Consider the following 23,071-nt stretch of genomic DNA (forward strand, 5'->3'; position numbering starts at 1 on the left):
TTATTATCTGCCCGGACAACTTGAGCCTACAAGACTCCTCAAGAGTAGGAAGCATGTTTTATTCACTGCTGTACCCTAGCACTGCAAATGTTTCCTAAATAATTTTTTAATAAATAGAATTATCTTTTCTGCTTCACTGGAACTACACTGGGGGACCCTCTTGCCTGATAAACCTAGTTGATGAAGCCACAATGCTTCAACGAAAAGAGAGGCCCAATGGGTGGAAAGTACCTTTCAAGTCTGCTGATGCTAAAACAATGCTATTCAAATTAGGATAAGGTTTTTGGTCACATCATTTAAAAAGCTGTGACTAGTGGTAAACTATAGGAAAACCGGCATGCCAATGGAAATGATAATTGCTGCTGTTGCGTGTACACACAGTAAAAGAAAAAACAGTGTAACTCCACTTCCTCCTTCAACCTATAAGGACTGAGCCATTTTCTTTTCAATCTGTCTCATTACTTCAGTACTGTATCCACAGCCCACACTCTTTAGTTAGCAAAGTTTACAGAATCATTCGGTGGTAAAATTCTTGCCTCCCATGCAGGAGCCCTGGTTTGATTCCCAGCCAATGCATCATGCTCATGTTTGGGCTTCCCCGGTGGCTCAGATGGTAAGGAATCCACCTGTAATGTGGGAGACCTGGGTTCAATCCCTGGGTTGGGAAGGTCCCCTGGAGAAGGAAATGGCAAACCACTCCAGTATTCTTGCCTGAAGAATCCCCCGGACAGAGGAGCCTTGGGGGCTACAGATCAAGGGGTCACAAAGAGTTGGACATGACTGAGAGACTAACATACACACAGTGTCATGCAGGTCCTGGTTTATGCCTACTTCTCGAGCCTCAATCATCACCATCCTACAGGACCGTCTGCCCCATCCACTACTCTACAGCATCTCCCTCACCTGATGTCCAGCTCCTCACTCAGAAAAGCTACTTCTATATCCATTCCTCTGTTGAAGATGTGTACATACATCAGTGGAATACTCCAACTTTTTGTGATCCCATGAACTGCAGCATGCCCGACTTGCCGGTCCTCCACTATCTTCCGGAGTTTGCTCAAGTTCATGTCCGTTGAGTTGGTGAAACTCTCTAAGCACCTCATTCTCTGCAGCCCTCTTGTCTTCCTGCCTTCAATCTTTCCCAGCATCAGGGTCTTTTCCAATGAGTTGGCTCTTTGCATCAGGTGGCCAAAGTATTGGAGCTTCAGCTTCAGCATCCATCCTTTCAATGAATATTCCGGATTGATTTCCTTTAGGATTGATTAGTTTGCTCTCCACTGAAAGATCCAATGGAATAATACTTGGCCATAAAAAGAATGAAATTGTGCCATTTGCAGTGACATGGATGGGCCCAGAGACTCACACAGAGTGAAATAAGTCAGAGAAAAATAAATATCGTATACTAACACATATATGTGTAACCTGGAAAGATGGTATAGAGGAACTTACCTGAAAAGCAGAAATAGAGAAAAAGGCATAGAGGACAAGGATATGGATATTAAGTGGGGAGGGTATGGATGTGAGAGTTGAACTGTGAAGAAGGCTGAGCGCCGAAGAATTGATGCTTTTGAACTGTGGTGTTGGAGAAGACTCTTGAGAGTCCCTTGGACTGCAAGGAGATCCAACCAGTCCATTCTGAAGGAGATCAGCCCTGGGATTTCTTTGGAAGGAATGATGCTAAAGCTGAAACTCCAGTACTTTGGCCACCTCATGCGAAGAGTTGACTCATTGGAAAAGACTCTGATGCTGGGAGGGATTGGGGGCAGGAGGAGAAGGGGACGACAGAGGATGAGATGGCTGGATGGCATCACCGACTCGATGGATATGAGTCCGAGTGAACTCCGGGAGTTGGTGATGGACAGGGAGGTCTGGCGTGCTGCGATTCATGGGGTCACAAAGAGTTGGACACGACTGAGTGACTGAACTGAACTGAACTGAAGGTGGAATAGTTGGGAGACTGGGATTGCCATATATACACTATCGATACTATGTATAAAATAGATAACTAATGAGGGCTTCTCTGGTGGCTCAGTCAGTAAGGAATCTGCCTGCAATACAGGAGACCCAGGTTCCATCCTGGGGTCGGGAAGATACCCCTGGAGAAGGAAATGGCAACCCACTCCAGTATTCTTGTCTGGAAAATCCATAGGGTACAAGAGTCAGATACAACTTGGTGACTAAATCACCACAATGAGAACCTACTGTATACGAATGTATAACCTACTGTAGAGCACAGGGAACTCTAGTCAGTGCTCTGAGGTGACCTCAATGGGAGGGAAATCCAAAAATGAGGGATAAACATATATATATGTACTCCAATAAAAAAAGAACACCCGCCTGTATTCTTTAAGTCTCAGTTCTGGCGTCAGCACTGGGAAAGCCATCTCTGAGAATCCCAGCTTCTCCTGTGCCCCAGTTTGCTATGTGAGCTCAGGCACAGCCATCTGCTCATGCGGTGTCATTTTCCCACCAGACTGCTATCAGGACACACGGCTTTCATTTTGGCATCACTGGAACCAAGCAGTGTGCACAGAAGGGAGAAAATATACGCTAACGCAATAAGTGTCCAACCACTGAGTGAACGGATGGATGGATGGATGGAACAGCACTGCTCTCCCCTTCACAGTCTCACTGTCAGTGTTCTTGTTCTTCCTTCTTGCCTCATGAGGCCTTAAATTCAGTCTCTGAGGTGTACTTTTGAGCAAACTTGGATAAATGTAGCCTCTCAGAGACTCATTTTCCTTATTTGTGAAACAGAGACAATTTGTGAATCTAAGCAAATAGATGATTCATTGTTTACAACAAGTTCCACGTAGATGATCACATATCTGTAAATAACAGTTTTGTTTCTCTGTTTTTAATATTTATACCTTTGATTTTTCTTCTCTTGTTGGGTTGCCATAGATTTCCAGTACCAAGTGGAAGAGTAGTAGTGATATTGGGTGTCCCTATTTTGCTTCTAACCTTAGAGAGAGGATATCTTTCTCCATTCAGTCAAATACAGACTTATTTTAGAAGATTAGTGGATCAAATATCTTTCTAATCTTTGGCATACATAGGTGATGGAAATCTATACCTTAGTCTGTGTTACTATTTATTTTCCTGTGGCTCAGAATTTATTTTACTTCTCTCCCCATCCTTCAGGGATAAGGGGTTCCAGGCTGTATGGAGCTCAGCAAAGCAATGACAACAAACACAGTCTTCTGCTCATGCTCTGGGGAAGAGGGGAGTCATGTGTAGGAGGCAGGCTATTTGAAAGCCAGCCCCTGGCCCAGCTAATCCTGGTAAAATGTGCTCTTCCCTCCACTGCTTTTGATCAGATGGGAAATATTCCCACTTTACCCTCCCCCAAATTCTCTTCCAGGGATTAAGATATTCAATATCTGAACACATCAGACTTTAATAAAAGTATGATGTCATTTTTATACAAAATAGTTTAATAAAAAGTTTACTTTAAAAAAGTGTATTCAAAGGGGACTTCCTGGGTGGTCCAGTTGTTAAGAATTCGCCTTCCAATGCAGGAGACACAGGTTCCATCCCTGGTCGTGGAACTATATCCCGCATGCCATGGAGAAACTAATCCCACGTGCCACTATATCCCACATGCCACGGAGCAACTAAGCTTGATTGTCACAACTAAGCATCTGTGCAGCCAAAAATAAATTTCAGAAAAAGAGAGAGAGAGAAGTGCATCCGATGGACTTCTAAGGCATTATGCTAGTGAAATAAGTCAGAAAAAGACAAAAGCTGTATGATATCACTTATAGGTGGAATTTTAAAATTCAACTAACTTACACACTACTACACATACAATAGGCAAATGATAAGGACCTACTGTGAGGCACAGGGAATTATACTCAGTATCTTGTATTAACTTAGAAAAGAATCTGAAAAAGAATATATAGATACAGTCATATAAATATATGACTGAATCACTTTGCTGTATACTTGAAATTAGCACAAGATTTTAAATTAACTATATTTCGATTAAACAAGAACAAAAATATAATAGCAAACTAGCAAATACAACAAACAAGAAGCTGACTGACAGATATAGAGAACTAGTGGTACCCACTAGGGAGGGGAAAGGGGGCAGGGGCAAGATAGAGACAGGGATTAAGAAATGCAAACTATTATGTATAAAATAAGCCTACAAGGATATATTGTACAACACAGGGAATATAACCAATATTTTATAATGACTATAATGGAATATAACCTTTAAAAATCACTACCTTGAATACCTACAAGTCATATAACATTGAACAGTAACTATATTTCCATTTTAAAAAGGTGTATCCAAGAGAGGTTGCCCACAAGTGAACACTGATACTCCTTCTCAGTTGCTTAAAACATATTTCTTTATTAAATGTGCTCCACAGATATCTTTTCTGCTATAACAGCTGAGTATTGTGCTAGATTCTTGGGACAAAGCTATGAATAAGACAGATATAAAGCTTACTGTCATGGAGTTTTAGGCTACTTGCAGGAGAGAAAGGAAACAGGGAAAACAAGGGATAAAATGTTTCAAATATGGAGAATAAAAGACTAACAAAGAAGGGGGGGGGGATCATTTTAGATAGAGTGGTCAGAGAAAGTCTCTATAATGAAGCGACGTTTAGGTTTAGGATGAGAGAGAGCTCCCCTCAGAAAGGTTGGGACAGGAGTTGGGGCTGACTCTAGGCAAAAACCTACTAACAAGTGAATCAGGCTAAAGAATAACTGTAAGAGTTGAAAATCTTTTTTTTTTTTTTTTTTTTTTTTTTAACAAAAGAGCCAGTAGAATGAGGAAAACATGACTGAGTTCTCCCAACAGTCAGGCACTGACTGATCCATGTGTCTGGGTCATTTCCATCCTAGGGTCGGTTTATCATACAGCCTGGATGATCGGATTAGAAAGCTGGTACTGTCAACATCAGGGAGTCTGCTGAGAGCACTTCACTGATAGTGTTGCCCTGTGAGTCTCCCCCTGTCCCATTCTCGCCTCTTTCCTGAGAATTTCCACCATGAGAAACACTGAGAAGCAGTCAGAATCTCCGCGTTTAGTCAGAATTACTTCTCTTGAAACAGGCAGAAATCCAACTCAATCACATTATGTTGTGTTGGGGGATGGATCCTCCCTCTTTCCGCTTTTCTTTGTTTTGACTCCACTTTCAGGCCACACCCTCCAGCATCTCCAGTTAGTGTTGTCTTTTCAATTAGCAATTCCAACAGGGAATGAGGGCGTCTTTAACCTTCGCTTCCCGGTCACGCGCCCAAGTCTGACCCCATTGCTGGTCTGGGATGTGGGAGGTGCTGACTGGCGGGCCTGGGTTATAGACCCAGCCCTGGAACTGAGGATGCAGAGACAGGGGTGGGGGGGAGGGTGACAGCCTCTTACAGACAAATCTACAGTTCTTTGATCAGTTTAGCTATTTTCACTTTAACTCTCAAGAAAGATTCTTATTGACTGTTTTCCTATGTGACCACAACTGCCATGGGAATTCGGGAGAGTTCCCCATTTTGGGACTACATTACTTTAAGCTCCCAGTTGCTAATGTAGTTCAGTGGTGTGGAGTTCTGCTGCACTCTAAACATTGACCTGAGGGGCTCAGTCTTTAAGTAAAGATTTTAGGGCTGATTCACCTTTCAGTCTTCAGCCTAATGACTACCATCTTGACCTCTGCCTAGGGGCAATTTGAATCAATGAACTGGGGGTAAAGAAGACTAAAGATTGGCCTCTTGAACCGAGGCTGTGTTCTAGTGTATAGCTCCTTTAATTAGGGTGACCTGTTTTTGAGCTGTCACTCCAGTGTAATTATTAATAGCACCCCTACTCACACTCAAAATTGTTCCATTTGGATGATAAATTATATAGTCACCCTATTTAAAATGGGGTTATTTCTTCCCTTTCTTAGAGAGGAATGGCATAGTAGGAGGAGTCTGATATAGACTCTGCAAACAGTCTTTCCATTATCAGACGTTTGTTTTTGCTTTGTAATCTTCAAACGTTTGCTGTCACTCTGGAAGGAACAGAGAATTTCATTTTTCCAATCTGGCATGGCTCAATACATCTGATTCTTGACCATTTAAGTTTCCTGGCTAGAGGGAGAAAGAGCATCTTTTAGCCAGACTGTAATTCCTTCCTCATTGCTTCTACATAGGCCCAGGTTCAATATCAGCATGTCTGTTTCTTTAGAACATTTATAAAAACTACAGGGAGCCCAAACCTTTGCAAACCCTGACATATGTCAATCAAGACCTCTAAAACTCCACCCTTGCAATGCTGGGGTCTGAGACCTTTCACTCTATTTTTTGATTACCATATCACAAGTACTTCCAATTCTCCAGCCCCATACAGAGGGGTCCTTTCTACTATCACCCTTCCTCAACTTAGCCAATTGCACATTTAAGAATCTGCATCACAATACCCCATGACCAGCTAGCTCTATAGAACTCTCTTGGCCATAAGAGACAGGACTTAATTCAAAATAACGTAAGGCCAAAGAGAATGTTTTGGCTCACGTAACTAAAAAGTCTAGGAGTATTTTGGCTTCAGGCATAATCAACAATAGCATAAGGATTTGCTTGTGATAGTATTCCGCCCCCCACACACATCTTTTCTCAGTTCTGCTTCTTCCGTTAGCCTAAACCTTGCACAGCAACAGAATCTGTTCTGTTGGTACATGTTGATCTTGTATCCACCATGATCTGCCACTCTCTAAACCACAATGACTAAGGGTTGGGAAGGGAATTATTTTCCCAAAGTTGCTGTTATCAAAAAAGGGAGATGGATGCTCTCAAGGGTAAGAAAAACAATAGTGGTCCACCTTATACTTGAAGCTTAAAAAATGTAGGTGCAATTTCCCATTTTGAAAGGTGAGGATGAAAACAGTTATCTAGTCTATGCCAAAGTAAAGTCAAAAAAAAAAAAAAAAAGCAAGGGTAAAATATTTGCTTACTTTACTAATAAAATAATATCCAAACCCACAGTCTTAAAAGCTTAGACTTTTCTGAAGTTGCTGAGTGCTTTTGGAACTTGTCATTGAATTGGAGAACTTGACATCCATCCTCTAACAGCTGGGGAGCCCTTCTTTCCCCCCCTTTATCGGATTATCTATTACCTTCCCCTGAGGACAAGGAGTGTGGGGGAGGGCCGATGACGAGGGAGAAAGGAATGTCATTTCTGTCTGGTCTCAGACTCTGCATATTTTTGCTGGGAATGTGCAGTGTATTAATTGCAACCTCAATATCTTCAGCAATGATCTGTAACAGGAATTAGTTAATTCAACAAGTATTTGTTGAATGCCTAATCCCTTACCCTTTCTGTCTTCTCTGTCTTCACCCTCTCTGTCTCCTAGTCCTTTCCCATCAGCATTTAAACATCCCCAAGGAGCTCTCATCTTAAAAACCAAATAAAACTCTTACAAGCAGAGAATCCTCCTTGGATCCTACTTCCTTCCCAGCTCCCCACACCCCCTACAAAACTACATTTCACACACTAAGCATCCCAATATACTATCTGCATTTTCTTGTCTCCCATTCCCTCTTCTGGTCACTCCTGTCCTACTCCTATTCTCACTGGAACAAAAGAGTTTATGGAAAGAGCACCACTTTTGGGGAACACAGACATCTTCTTTAAATACCGTGTGGTAATTGTCTGTGTGACGTTAACTAGAGTGAGCTTCTTGAGGGTAAGACTCGAGGGCATGCATGCTCAGTGGATCAGTTGTGTCCAACTCTTTTTGACACTATGGATTGCAGCCCACCAGGCTCCTAAGTCCATGGAATAGTCCAGGCAAGAGTACTGGAGTTGGATGTCATTTCCAACTCCAGGGGATCTTCCCGATCCAGGGATCAAATCTGCATCTCCTGCATTGGCACTCGTATTCTTTACCACTGCCCACCTGGGAAGCCAGAGGGTAAGACATAGCTTGTAGTTAAGTTACTCAGTAGATATCCTACTGTTGAATGTTATCATTTGTCTACTCTAGGCATAGTGACTAGTAAGAGTTAAACTGATCTTTGTTAAAGTGATGAATTAACTTGGGTTGGCAAAATAAAATGAGGATGAGGTTTGATATGGGATAGAGATAGTGGGGGGTTTCCCTGGTGGCTCAGACGGTAAAGAGTCTGCCTGCAATGTGGGAGACCCGGGTTCGATTCCTGGGTCGGGAAGATCCAGGGATGATCCCCTGGAGAAGGAAATGGCAATCCACTCCAGCACTCTTGCCTGGAAATAGTGAAGTTTCAGGTATCATGAGCTGAAGTTAGAGATGTAGAAGGAGGAGAGGGTACCATATTAGAAGCATGGCAGAAAACAGCTTCAACAAGGCCTGGTAGATAATGTTAAATGCTACAAGCGAGTATATCATTTTTTTCCCCAAGCTGAACCCTAGAAAAGGTCGACAGATTTGCCAAACCATTATCACCAATTTATCTTTTGGGAGAGGGGCACACTTTCACTGGAATGTTACCAGACTGCAAACCATTAAGGAATAGTAATTTGTAGGGAATGGAAAATTCAAGGATCGCAGCACGGTTCATTTAGGTGGACAATGGACACAGTGCCATGCAATAGGAACTCCTGGAAGGAAAGCAAGCATATCTTCGTGCTTCTCATCAATTCTACACCTTAAATTAATCCAGCCCATTCCATGCCTGTGGTTAGTCATGTAGTCTCTAAGTGGCCCTTCCTTGATTTTCCCATGAGGGTCCTGGGAACTACACAGGAATTGGTGGAGGATGTTACAGACCCTTGATAGTCTGAAAGCAGAGTTTCTCTGTTGTAGCCAAGCTCCTCCTTCCCTAACCCCTTCACAGGCTCTACAGTGGCCACCACGTCCGTTTTGTAGAACCCAGGAAACTGAATCCTAAAATGTGAAAGGAAAAGATAGGCAGAGAGTCCAGCAAGTTCCTTATTCAAGAGCACATGGGTTTTTACGTGTCTTATAGTTAATTCATGTAGTTTGTTTTCAATCTCTTAGTTGAATTACTTTTCTTGAAAAGATGCTTGGGACAAGGCCAACATCGCAGGGAGGAATGCCATTGGGTCAGGATCTGGGAACAATCAGCTCTTCTGGTTTTAAGGATGAAGAGCCAAGATCTTAAGGAATCTGAATTCCTGGTGAGCAGTCAACTTCGTTCATTCGCCCCCAGCAGCATTCCGGTGACTTAAAACAGAAAAAAGAAAATCTATTTTAAAAAACCCAGTTGACCTAAAGCGAACCCATCCCCAGCTTCTTCATTTCTTAAAAAAAAAAAAAAAAAAAAGGCCTCTCCCATCGCAGTCCCCCCGCACACAGCGACAGGTCAGTGGCAGGACTCTACTCAGGGACTAGGGCGCCCGGCGCCCACCCGAGCCGCGGGCTAGGCGCGAGCCGCAGGGCGGGGCCCAGGGTCCGACCAGCCCGCCGCTCCCTTCCCGAGAGCGCTTCGGGGAAGGCCGTAGCGCCTCTCCTCCAGGCCCGGGGTCCTAGTCCGGCCGGGGCTGCCTCCCGGGCGCCCGCTGCCGTGGTGGCAGGAAGTCCCCAGGAACTACAAATCGAGGCATGCTGGGAACATTCCCCTGCTCCTCCCAGGAAATGTCCTTTGTCCAGCCCTACAGGAAGCCCCAGTGAGGAGTCAGCCGGGCCACCAGCCAGTCTGCCAGCCAGCCCGCGGCCGCTGCACCCGCCGCCGCTGCCGCCGCAACAGCAGCAGCACAAGGGCAGTCGCGCCGCGGCGCGGGGCTTGGGCCCGGGCGTGCGGTGCCCTCGCCCCTTGCCGCACCCGACGCCGCGCAGGTAGGAGCGTGGCTGCGGCAGGGCTCCCACGCCGCCCGGGGATGGGGCTGATCGGGACCCGACCGGACTGCTGCCGGGATGGGGCGTGCGCCCCTGAGCGGGTGGCCATACCGCTGGGCGAACTTGTACCGTTGTCTGTTCACCCCGGGCGCAGGGGCCCCGGGGCTGTGGGCGCGAGGTGGGGGTGTACTTAAGGCCCCCCAAGCCGGGACCGAGCTCCTTTAGGGATCTGTGGCGAGGCGCGGGGAGAATGAGGCTGAGTAGCGAGGGAGGAGGCAGCGTTTGGAGAGGCAGTCAGACCGTCCCGCCGACCACCGAAGGGGGCATCCGAGACCCTCGGAAAAAAACGAAGCCCAGGGAGGAGCTTGGGAGGCAAGGAGAAGGTGAAGGGCTTTGTGTGCAGCTGCGGACGGGTACCGACTGCAGCCCCCTCGCCTTGTCTCCCCGCGCCCCCAGCCCCACTTGGGGCTATGGACAGTGGGGATGGAAGACTCCGAGGAGGGCCAGCGGATCATCTCGGGTCCTTGTGAAACGTGTGCTCCCTTTTCCTCTCAGCTGCATTCTAACCTGACTCGGAGTAGCGGCTTGGGCTGCCATCAGACTGGACAAATGGCACAATGGGGATGAGAGGGTAGATGGGGCAGCAGCAGCTCGCTGTCCTGGGAGTGGTCGCCGCCGTTTAGCTCCGGTAGGCTTCGCACCCCGAAACGCCCATGTCGCCGGTGTGGCCAGGCTGGTACCGTCATCCAGGGGGAATGCCGAGACGGAGGACTCTCAGTGGAGGCACCGGGTGAAGCGTGATGGGAGGCGAGGACGAGTAAGAGGTTGAGGGGGAGGGTCAGTGCAACAGGGAGTCAGCTGAGAGTACCTGATGGCCACGTTTCGAGAATCGGATGGCCACTTCCTCTGGGACTTTCCGATTTTCCTTTTTCCTAACCGCCCCGTCCCTACTCCAAATAATGAATCACCCACCCTTGCTACGTGAGCTGGATTCAATCTGGTGGTGTTTATCTTTGCTCTGATACCTGGCCTATTTGTCCTTTACCTGTAGGTTGACTTGAATACTCTGCATCCCCGATGGCTTTATCCTCCTCTCGTGGGACTCAGGGTGTGGTGAAGGCGGTTGGATAATGGCTACTGTGATGGATGAGTGGGCAACTTTGAACACAGCCCAGGTGTTACAGCTGTGTACCTGAACTCCCTCGCCTAAGCAGCCCGTTTCTCCTTTCTACCCCCACCCTCGTCCCCTAATTCTGTTTAGTTTACTGCTCTACAAGTATTTTTACTCTCTGAGCCACGCGGAAAGCCCAAGAATACTGGAGTGGGTAGCCTGTCCCTTCTCCAGCAGATCTTCCCAACCCAGGAATCGAACCGGGGTTTCCTGCATTTCCGCGGCTTTACCTGCTCAGCTACCAGGAAAGCCTTCTTCTCTTAAGCCTATTTAATGTGCCATGTTTTAAGAGCCAAATGAATCTTTAAAGATGGCATTTGGGTGGTGAGGCAGGAGTACCCAAGGCTCATGATGATGTGGTAGGCACAGAGTCCTGTCTCCTATATAAATAGCTTATGGGGAAAAACAAACCTTTCTGTCTGGCTTCTCTAGAAGAGATGAGGCATCTGGAGTGACTTAAGAATGGAATGGGGAAAAACCCAGTTGTTGAGGCTGAGGACATGAGAATGGTGAAATAAAGAGAACGCGCTCTGTGAATTCAGAAGATTTCCAATTGGAGCATATTGGCTGTGTGTGTGCGTGTTGGACGTGGAGGTTATCGCTGGGGGAAATTTGATATTCAAAGTTTAGCTGGGCCCCAAGAAGAATATGATGATACCATAGTGAACAAAGGTCATAAATGGGAAGTCAGGCTACCTTTTACAGAAAGGAGAACATAGATGGCCTTCAAAAATGACTGGGATTAAGGGAATGAATGGAAAGAAATCAGGTTGAGAAGCACTGGTGATGGAACTGAATTGGCCTGGAAAGGGTGACCTCGCTGAAGGTTGCATGACTAAGGATGATGGGGTTGCATCACATTTCCTCTCCTTCCCCTCAAAGCTCTTTGGATTTCCTCTGTAGCTACACATTTGCCCAATTTCTGATGTCTAGTTAAGGCAAGGAGAAAGGGTAAAAGCTGGTTAAAGATGATAACTTAAAGCAAGAAAGATCTTGCCTGTTCATGTAGAGTGAGAAAAAAAACAAAACTCTGCAATGTCTTTAAGAGGTCTGGAGCCTGATCCTGTTAATGCCATTTGGGCTTTTCCTTTGATCTGTGCTCCTACTTCTTTTTTTCTTTTCCTTCATTCTGCGCAGCTCCCCCCACCCCCGCCCCACCCCACCCCTTTCCTAACAGGTTTCTTAGTACATAGTATGTAGTGTTAATGTAATCAGAAAGGAAACTCCAGAGTTTGGCATTCAAAACCCTTAACAATTCAGTGCTTGCCTACCTCTGTTCTCCACTGGACCTGGGCCACTCATATTACCTATCCATTCTTGCAGCTAAGAGCTCCCTAGTCTGAGATGTAGCATTCTTCCACCTGTGTGTCTCCTCAAGTTGAACTCCATGCCTGTTGGGCATCCCTGCCCTGCCCTGATTTTTGTCTCCAAATTCTAGCCCAGCTGGTGCAGAAGTCTTATAGAAGTCTTCCTAGACCTCCCAATCAGAATCCATCTTATCCCCATTGTACTCTGCATCCTCTGAAGGATACCCATCTCTGGTCTGCCTTGTGATGGTTAGATGTTCTCCTTCTCCCCTTCAAAAAGTAAATCCCTGAGGGCAATGGCTCTGTACCCTATACTTTAAACCTAACAAGTGCACAGAGGATGCTATATGAAAAACATGACTAAATGAAGGAATGAGTGAAAGAACTGAAAGAACACATATGTCTTAATTTATCTCTTTCTGTGAAAAGGAAGATGGAGCCTTTTTACAGACCTGTAAGTATTCACTGCAGATGTAACTCTAAAGCATCTAGACCTTTTCATTTTGTTCTTGCGTTTGGAGACCCTAAATGGATCTGTTACAGTGTCTAGTACAAAGACACTCATTAAGAGTTGTTGAATAGGGTCTTGCTGCTGCTGCTAGTGCTGCTAAGTCGCTTCAGTCGTGTCCGACTCTGTGCGAACCCATAGGCGGCAGCTCACCAGGCTCCCCGTCCCTGGGATTCTCCAGGCAAGAAAAAACTGGAGTGGGTTGCCATTTCCTTCTCCAGTGCATGAAAATGAAAAGTGAAAGTGAAGTCGCTCAGTCATGTCCGACTCTTAGCGACCCCATGGACTGCAGCCCACCAGGCTCCTCCGTCCATGGGATCTTCCAGGCAGAGTACTGGAGTGGGGTTCCATTGCCTTCTCCGTGAATAGGGTCTTAGCTAGCCTAAATTTTAAAACTCTATAGGCAGGATATAGAAGGGATTAATCCCAAGGGGATAAACAATGACTTTTGCCATGTTCTTGGAGGTGATATTTTCTTCTCAGTTGTGAAAGTTCAATGTGCTTTCTAGAAAGTACCACTACGAAGATCATCCTGCTATTTCCAACTAGGCCAATGACTCCATCACGTCACTTTGACTTTTATAGCCCAAGCAGTCTACTAGGATTAAAATGTGGCATATAGAAGTTCAAGACAAATCAGACTTTCAAATACTCCTTAAAGACATTGCAGTTTTGTAGTTGCTCATTTATCTCTAACTGGAAAGCTTTTTATGCTTTTGTTTTATTTTAATGTAATGACAAGAGTTATTGTATATTGAACATTTATGTATCAACTATTGTTGTTTATTTGCTAAGTCATATCTGACTCTGTGACCCCATGGACTGCAGTCTGCTAGGCTCCTCTGTCCATGGGATTTCCCAGACAAAAATCCTGGAGTGGGCATTTATTTTTCTAAGGGATCTGTCTGACCCAGGGATTGAACCCACATCTCCTGCTTGGCAGGCGGATTCTTTACCACTGATACACCTGTTTTTTATGCTTTTTTTTTTTTTAACGTGATGAAGGAGTTACTGTATATTGGACATCTATGTATCAGCTATTAAACTAGAGAATTTCTATGCATTGTCTTAATCTGATGATTTACATATTACAATCATCTCTGTTCTAAAAAAGGAGGAAACTGGGTCTCAGAGAGAAATTAGGGATCTTGCTTAGAGTCCCAGATGTTGGAGATAGACTGGAATTTAGGTCTGTTTTCAAAACGGGTGTGTTTTTGTTTTTCCTGGGAGAAAACTGCTAGATCTATGTTCTTCCTCTGAGGTTCTTCACTTTACAGATTTCCTTCCTGGAATATTGTTGGGCTTCTAAATGCATCCTAATGGATCTCATGTGACAGGCCCGGGGTTTTTCATACATTCATTATTTTTATGCCCTCATAATCCCATGGCCATCATTTGGAAAGACCAGGTTCAGAATCCATAATAAGACCTTTGGTCATAGAACTGTTTCCCTGGAATTCTTTCCCGTTTTCTCACAGCCTATTATCTGAATTCTTTCTGTCTTCCCTCCAGGGCAAGTCTCACCCTTTCCCCCTTCTGTAGCCTTTCTTGACCACTCCAGGCCACATTCAGGCTCTCCTCTAACCTTTGGCATTGCCTGAAATACCTGAGGCTCAGTGTCTTCTTGATGAGTGTAGACTTGAATGAGCCCCCACCGTGTGCTGGAATTTGCCTATTCTCTGCGCAAGGCAGGGACTGCATGTCCAGAACACACCCCGGCATATGGTGGACTTTCAGGAATTGTGAGTTGGTAATGAACTGGTAATGACTCAAAATGCAAAATGCAGGCATGAAACATTATTTGCATGTTGCCAGTTTGTAAGAGAGAGATCAGAGGGTCATTTTCTCAGTTATTTTAATTTTCATCCTTTTCACCAGACTGCCCGAAAAATTAAGCACCCTCTGGAAATAAATGAGAGCAGATCTGGGTATTGCTCAGTTGTACGAGCTTGATTAGTGCTAAACGATGATGGTGTTTTATTGATGCTGGGTAGATAGGCTTTCCTGGTGGCTTAGCTGGTAAAGAATCTGCCCTCAATGCGGGAGACCTGGGTTTGGTCCCTGGGTTGGGAAGATCCCCTGGAGAAGGGAATGGCAACCCACTTCAGTATTCTGGCCTGGAGAATTCCATGGACTGCAGTCCATGAGGTCGCAAAGGGTCAGACCCGACTGAGCAACTTTCACTTCACAGCCTGGGTGGGGTCACAGCTTCAGTACCTTCCTCCTTGCTGTCAGACACACCTTCTGCCATATCTCCTAGGAGAGGCCTCTATGGTGCATGTCAGAGAAAACTGGAGGGGTTTCCCTGCTGCTGCAGATATGGGGGGGAAAAAAGGCTGGAATGAGGAAGGAAGATAGTTCCTTCTGTTTTTACCTCTGAGAAGAGTAGCATGATTTGTATGGGGTATGGAATTGGGTTTTGTTGCATCATGTATTAATGGGGATGTTAAAAAGATCAGCAGCTGCCCCTCTGTGGGTGAAGAGGCTTTGCCATCTCCTGAGCCTTCTTTTCCCTGACCTCAAGGCCCCACAGTGCTGTGGACGCCTTGGTATAAACACAGTGTGTGGGGGTTCTTAAAAGCACATCAGTCATTTTAAATGAGGATAGGGCAGTTCTTATTGGAGAAGGAAATGGCAACCCACTCCAGTGTTCTTGCCTGGAGAATCCCAGGGACGGGGGATCCTGGTGGGCCGCCGTCTATGGGGTTGCACAGAGTCGGACACGAATGAAGTGACTTAGCAGCTTAGCAGCAGGGCAGTTCTTGGGCTTCCCAGCTGGTGCTAGTGGTAAAGAACTCACCTGCTAATGCAGGAGACTAGAGACTCAGGTTCAGTCCCTGAGTCAGGGAGATCCCCTGGAGGAGGGCATGGCAGCTCACTCCAGTAGTCTTGGCTGGAGAATCCCATGGACAGAGGAGTCTGGCTGGCTACAGTCCACAGGGTCACAAGGAGTCGGGCACAACTGAAGCAACTTTGCATGTACACAGTTCTTGGGGTCCCTGCACTTGTTCAGCAAGTCATGCACAGTACATCCAGAGGCTGGCAACAATGTTCCAGTCAGATGTGTGGAGCACCACCTGCAGTTCTTTAGTTTCCCCTTCCTGCAGAGGGTCAAGTCAGGGTCATGTGCACACAGCTCTAATTTGCTAAAATGTGTGTCAAGGGGAAAAGAGCCTACATTCATTCAGAGAGGCATTTGAGATATATTTTCTCCCGAGAACTTTGTCAGCATCTTACCCAGACTTACAAAACAAGAACCATTCTTTCTGGGTTTTATTAATAAGAAACATCATTTTGGTCTCAGTGTCCTGCCTATTCAGGAGGTTAGCTCATCTCTGATGCTTGATCATGCTTAAACAGGGCACTCTGGGAAGAACACCTTTCCAGTTATTCAACTTTTTTTCCAACAGGTAAGAACCTTGGTGAATTTCAAAGAATCTCTTAAGGAAAAAAAACAAAAAACAAAAAAAACCCCTCATGCAGGTATTGACAATGATTTCTGGTAGCAGTAGGTAGTTTCGAAAGCAGTGGGTTTTAGGAATGATTTCATCTGAATGTAATCTCCATAAGACAGAACTTAGTGTAATGGGTAGCACATGGTACATGTTAAAAAAAAATTGCTGAATGAATGGATATATTACACTTTAAAACATTTACTTTGATGCTTTCCTAATATGATGGCACTGCCAGTTTTTTATAAAGAGATATGGCAAAGGGTGTAGCTTATGTGTTATATTAGATGGGGAAAGGACCTTTTATATGCACATATAAATTTTTAAAAAAATAGATTTTATTTTTTTAATCTTTTAAATTATTTTAAAAACATTTATTTGGCTGCGTTGGATCTTAGCTACAGCACGCAGAATCTTTGATGTGTCAGGTGAGATCTTTCCTTGCGGTGCACAGACTCTCTAGTTGTGTCTTGTGGGATCCAGAGTGCTTGAGCTTCAGTAGTTGTGGCAGCCAGGCTTAGTTGCTCCATGGCACGTGGGATCTTAGCTCCCCGACCATGGACTGAAGCTGTGTCCCCTGTATTGCAAGGTGGATTCTTAGTCACTGAGTCACCAGGGAAATCCCGTAGACTTTATTTTTTTGAGCACTTTTAGGCGCACAGCAGCCTATTTTTAATTTTATTTATTTTTGGCTGTTCTGGGTCTTAGTTGCTGCGTGGGTGTTCTCTAATTGTGGTGAGTGGGGGGCTACTCTTGGCTGCAGTGTATGGACTTATTGCTGTGGCTTCTCTTATTGTGGAGTACGGGCTCCAGAGGGGGTGGCCTTCAGTAGCTGCAGTTCCTGGGTCCTAGAGCACAGGCTCAGTTGTTGTGCACACCGGCTTAGTTGCTCTGTGGCATGTGGGGTCTTCCCAGACCAGAGATTGAACAGGTGGTCCAGCATCGGCAGGTGGATTCTTCACCACTGAGCCACCAGGAAAGCCCTCACAACTATACTGAGCAGAAAGTACAGAGTTCCCATGTGCTCTGTGTCTTTTCATGATTTGATTGCTCATTTCTTTTTAACTCTGAATAATATCGTTTGAATGAATGGATATGACAGTTGGACTGTGAAGAAAGCTGAGTGCCGAAGAAATGATGCTTTTGAACTGTGGTGTTGGAGAAGACTCTTGAGAGTCCCTTGGACTGCAAGGAGATCCAACCAGTCCATTCTGAAGGAGATCAGCCCTGGGATTTCTTTGGAAGGAATGATGCTAAAGCTGAAACTCCAGTGCTTTGGCCACCTCATGCAAAGAGTTGACTCATTGGAAAAGACTCTGATGCCGGGAGGGATTGGGGGCAGGAGGAGAAGGGGACGACAGAGGATGAGATGGCTGGATGGCATCACCGACTCGATGGACGTGAGTCTGAGTGAACTCTGGGAGTTGGTGATGGACAGGGAGGCCTGGCGTGCTGCGATTCATGGGGTCGCAAAGAGTCAGACACAACTGAGTGACTGAACTGAACTGAACTGAACTGAATGTACCACAGCTTATCCATTCACCTACTACGGACATCTCGGTTGCTTCTAAGTTTTGGCAATTATGAATAAAGCTCCCATAAACGTCTATTTGTGGAGATGTAAGTTTTCAACTTATTTGGATAAATAGCCAGGCATACAATTGCTAGATTTCACCGATGCAATGGACATGAACTTGAGCAAACTTTGGGAGATGGTGAGGGACAGAGAGGCCTGTCCTTCTGCAGTCCATGTGGTCACAGAGAGTCAGACACGACTGGGTGACTGAACAAAAACATAACATGCTTAGTTTTCTAAGAAACTGACAAATTCTCTTTCAGAGTGATTGTGTCATTTTGCCTTTTTTGTCAGCCGTGAATAAGAGTTCCTGTTCTTATACATCCTCACCAGTATGTAGTGTTGTCAATGTTTTGGCTGTTTTGCTATTCTAATAGGTTGTTGTTGTTGTTCAGTCGCTCAGTCATGTCTGACTCTTTACAACCTCGTGGACTGCAGCAGGCCAGGCCTCCCTGTATCTCACCATCTCCCGGAGCTTGCTCAAACTCAAGTCCATTGAGTCAGTGATGCCATCCAACCATCTCATCCTCTGTCATCCCCTTTTTCTCCTGCCTTCGATCTTTCCCAGCATCAAGGTCTTTTCCAATGAGTCATTTCTTCACATCAGGTGGCCAAAGTATTGGAGCTTCAGCTTAAACATCAGTCCTTCCAATGAATATTCAGGGTTGATTTCCTTTAGGATTGACTGGTTTGATCTCCTTGCTATCCAAGGAACTCTCAAGAGTCTTCTCCAGCATCACAATTTGAAAGCATCAATTCTTCAGTGGTATATCATTAATTTACAGTTCCATAGTGACATAAGAAAACCTGTGCCCCCTGCATTGGAAGTGTGGAGTCTTAACCACTGGACCACCAGGGAAATCCCTGCCTATTTTAAAATTAAGTTACTCATTTTCTTACTGTTAAGTTTTAAGAATTCTTTGTATATTTTGGATAGCAGTCCTTTATCAGATATGTGTTGTGCAGATATTTTCTCCAAGCTTAGGTTCTCATTCTCTTGAAATATTTTCATATATATGAACTTTTCTTATTTTTTTCTTTTTGAGAGGTATACCAGATCTATTTTAATATAAAACAGGTTTATCCCAGAAATGAAGACAGATAGTGTGAAATAAACTTGAAGAAATGCTCCCCTACTTTAAAAAAAATTATTTCATTTATTTTTGGCTGTGCTAAGTCTTCTTTGCTGCATATGGGCTTTCTCTAGTCGCAGCTAGTAGGGGCTGCTCTCCAGCTGTGGTGATCAGGTTTCTTATTGTGGTGGCTTCTCTTGTGGAGCACAGGCTCTAGGGGCATGGGCTTCAGTAGCTGTGGCTCCCAGGCTCTAGAACAGAGGCCCAGTGGTTGTGGCCCACCAGCTTAGTTGCCTTGAGGCATGGGAAATCAGACCAGGGATTGAATCTGTGTCTCCTGCATTGGCGAGTGAATTCTTAACCACTGGACCATCAGGGAAGTCCCCTACTGTTTTTTTTTTTTTAAATAAGGTAAATGCCAATTAAATTTAACCAGACGGTGGCCACAGCCTTTAATGAGCTTGGGGGCAGTTACTATAGGAGCCCTTTTTATTTCTGTTTCCCCATTCCCTCATAGGTACTTGTGTTTATTGATTGAATTAGTGGCTTAGTAAATATTTCTGGTCACCTACTTCCTAAGTGGCACATACCCATTTAAAAAACTTCTTTAAGAGCCTATGTTTGTCTCATAGCTTAATTATGGACCCTTAGGAAAGGGTTCAGAGAAGGCAATGCCACCCCACTCCAGTACTCTTGCCTGGAAAATCCCATGGACGGAGGAGCCTGGTAGGCTGCAGTCCATGGGGTCGCTGAAGGTCAGACATGACTGAGCGACTTCACTTTCACTTTTCCCTTTCATGCATTGGAGAAGAAAATGGCAACCCACTCCAGTGTTCTTGCCTGGAGAATCCCAGGGACGGGGGAGCCTGGTGGGCTGCCGTCTATGGGGTCGCACAGAGTCAGACACAACTGAAGTGACTTAGCAGCAGCAGCAGGAAAGGGTTTCCATAGGCTGATGACTATAAGTGAGAAGAGAAGTCAAGATGTGCAGATCCTTGCTGCCAGAGCCAGCAAACAAAACAGAATCCCAAAGCCCAAGGAAACTGCTGGAGAATAAACTTTGGTCTGAGTAGATGCTCTAATAATAAATATTGAATACAGATTTCTCCTGTATTTGATTGTGCTTCCTGTTGCCCTCTCCTCCCAGCAACTTTTTATTTAGTCTCCTGACTACTTTGTAAACGTTGAATGTTGATCTTTTTTCATCCTCATTTAATTTCTGTTGGTTCTAGCCCTGTCTTTCCTGCAGGGATGGGAGAGAAGCAGTTGTCCTGTCCAACTAGGAAAGCCCAGGAACAACCATGGATCCAGACACAGCTCTGGGCCACCTCTTCTTTGCACCACCGAGTTGCTTGTTAAAGCCTTGGAGAGGAGGCAGGACACGCACAAGACTATTTGATGCCAACAAGGGCTGCTGTCATTTGGCCATGGGACTCGGGATTCTCTTTTCAGAAGGTTCTAACTTTTGAAGCTAATCACCACTATCATATCTACCTGTGTAGCAGGATAATTAAGCATGCTTGGCTCCTGGTGCTGACAGGTTATTGGATCCAGTTAGGAGAGCTAGCTTGTTTCCAGGGCTCTCTGCCTGACATAATCTTGGCCAGATCACTAGATTTCCTGGTCCTATTAGTCCTTCATTTTGAGACTGAGGAAGGAAATAATTAGCCCTAACTTTATCCATTTAAAGAACTATTTGACAGTTTGGGAATGACAGATGTAATATAATATATACAGAATGAATATATATATATTCTAATATAGAGAGAATGAATAAACAAAAAGATCCTACTGTATAGCACAGAGAACTATATACAGTATCCTGTAGTAAACCATAATGGAAAAGATTTTGAAAAATAATGTATGTGTATATATATGGTGTATATATATATATATACATGTGTATTATATATGTGTGTGTGTATATATATATATATATATATATATATATATATATATGCATGCATGCTAAGTCACTTCATTCATGTCTGATTCTTTGCAACCCTATGGACTGTAGCCCCCCAGGCTCCTCTGTCCATGGGATTCTCTAAGCAAGAATACTGGAGTGAATCTCCTACAGGGATCTTCCCAACCCAGGGATCAAACCTGGATTTCTTATGTCTCTCCTGCATTGGCAGGCAGATTCTTTACCACTATTCTTTACCACTTTACCACTATTCTTTATCACTATTCCCACTATATATGGGAAGCCATATATATATATATATATATATTTATATATATATATATATATAAAACAACAGAAATTAATACAACATTGTAAATCAACTATACCTCAATAAATTTTTGTATTGAAGAACTATTTGAAGGCTCATTTTGTGGGGAATCATGAAATTGCATAAAGCAATATGTTCCCACCAGGACTTACATTTGGGAGGTGGGAGGGAGGGAGAGAGGGCAAACAATAAGGTACAACTTATAACTATGATTATATTTTTAAAACTAACGTTCAGTTCAGTTCAGTCACTCAGTCATATTCAACTCTTTGCAACTCCATGGACTCCATGGACTGCAGCATGCCAGACTTCCCTGTCCATCACCAACTCCCAGAGCTTTGCTTAAACTCATGATGCCATCCAACCATCTCATCCTCTGTCACCCCCTTCTCCTCCTACCTTCAGTCTTTCCCAGCATCAGAGTCTTTTCTGATGAGTCATTTCTTTGCATCAGCTTCAGCATCAGTCCTTCCAATGAATGTTCAGGACTGATTCCCTTTAGGATTGACTGGTTTGATATCCTTGCTGTCCAAGGGAGTCTCAAGAGTTAGGCAGAATGAAATAAGGAAGAGTACCCTAAAGAATCATATACAAAGTGAGATAATAATAATTCTCCTTGAGCATTTAACACTAATCTGAGAAAGTAGACCCAGTTGTTTCTCTCATTTTGTAGATGAAAAAGCCTAGGCTCAAAGAGATTGGGCTAGAGACTGGATGCACACAGGTGGTCTGGCTCCAGAATCTGAGCTGTCATTTGTTTATTGGAGTATAATTGCTTTACAATGTTGTGTTAGTTTCTGCTGTACAATGACGTGAATCAGCCGTATGTATACATATATCTCTTCTCCCTTGGACCTCCCTCCCCATAACCCCTTCCCACCATTCGAGGTCATCCCAGAGCACCATCTGATCACCATTCGAGGTCATCCCAGAGCACCATCTGATCACTATTCGAGGTCATCCCAGAGCACCATCTGATCACCATTCGAGGTCATCCCAGAGCACCATCTGAGCTTTTAACCACTACCAGTATTGCTTCCCACTAGAAAAGGGGAGACTTGTTTCTTGAGAGAGAACAGCACAGTGAGAGAGGAGAAACACAAGGTGCCTTTTGGGAGGCTTGAATCATGCCTTTTTGAGGCTGAGGTTAGCTGGCAGAGAAGTCAGGGAGAGGTTAGCGCTTTCAGCTGCATTGTCGCGGGCTTGGAGTTTGCACTTCTCTGCTTCTCTGGACAGAATGGCAAAGTCAGAGGTTTCTGAGCAGGAGAATGGCGAATGGCAAACGGTAAATGGAGTGGCAACTATGTTTTAAGATGCTTCCGGAAGCGTCTACTACAGTAATAAGGGAAAATAGAGGAGAGAACTGAAAAGGAAGGACTTGGCAGCTGATTGGATTGAAAGGGGTGAGGGGAGGGGCCAAAGTTGACTCCAGGGTTTTAAACCTGATGAGTAAGAACAAAGAGGCTTTTAACAGAAATGGGCAGCTGATTTGTAACAGAGATTTGCAAGGAGAACTAATGTTTTTCAATATGACAAGGGCCAGATCCTTTCCAAATGGAAAGTCCCCTCGAGTTTTCAACAACCTTTCAAGGTAACTTGTTGCTCTCTTTGTATAGATGAGAAAAGTAAGACTCAGTTTGGTGAACAGCCATCCTAGGAGCATAGAGTGTATAAGTGACAAACTTCTGTTTGCAGCCAGATCTGTCGGTGCCGTTACCGGTGCTTTCCTTCCAGTTTGGACTGCCCATCCCCGCCGTCCCCCGCCCCCTGGCCCCGCATCCCAAGTCCCATGTGACATACAGGGCAGCACTTCGGTACAGAAGGGACGCTGGAGCTCCTCAGCTGTGATGCTTGCTGCACCATTAGAAATACGGACCTAGAATACAGGTCAGGGGGTGGGGGGAGAGTTTTGTATTCGTGGGGTCTCTGGACAGAGGAGGTATTTACTGAAAATTAGGGGAGAGGGAGAAGAAAATGTAAACA

The 23,071-nt window shown here is 44.8% G+C and overlaps 1 protein-coding gene across 2 annotated transcripts in view; it reads left to right on the forward strand.

The window, feature by feature from the left end:
- Positions 1–9,543: 9,543 nt before the first annotated feature.
- Positions 9,544–23,071, forward strand: part of ZNF697 (zinc finger protein 697) — a 31,463-nt gene continuing 17,935 nt past the window's right edge. The window contains exons 1-2 of one of the 2 annotated variants that reach the window (XR_008715615.1): positions 9,544–9,764; positions 10,816–12,435. The gene's annotated coding sequence lies outside the window, so the exon portion shown is untranslated. Of the gene's footprint in view, positions 9,765–10,815; positions 12,436–23,071 lie in introns of those variants that run through there. The other variant, XM_055584591.1, reaches the window with a different exon arrangement.

This window comes from Bubalus kerabau, chromosome 6 (genome assembly GCF_029407905.1).
Source record: "Bubalus kerabau isolate K-KA32 ecotype Philippines breed swamp buffalo chromosome 6, PCC_UOA_SB_1v2, whole genome shotgun sequence".
Lineage (NCBI taxonomy): Eukaryota > Metazoa > Chordata > Mammalia > Artiodactyla > Bovidae > Bubalus > Bubalus kerabau.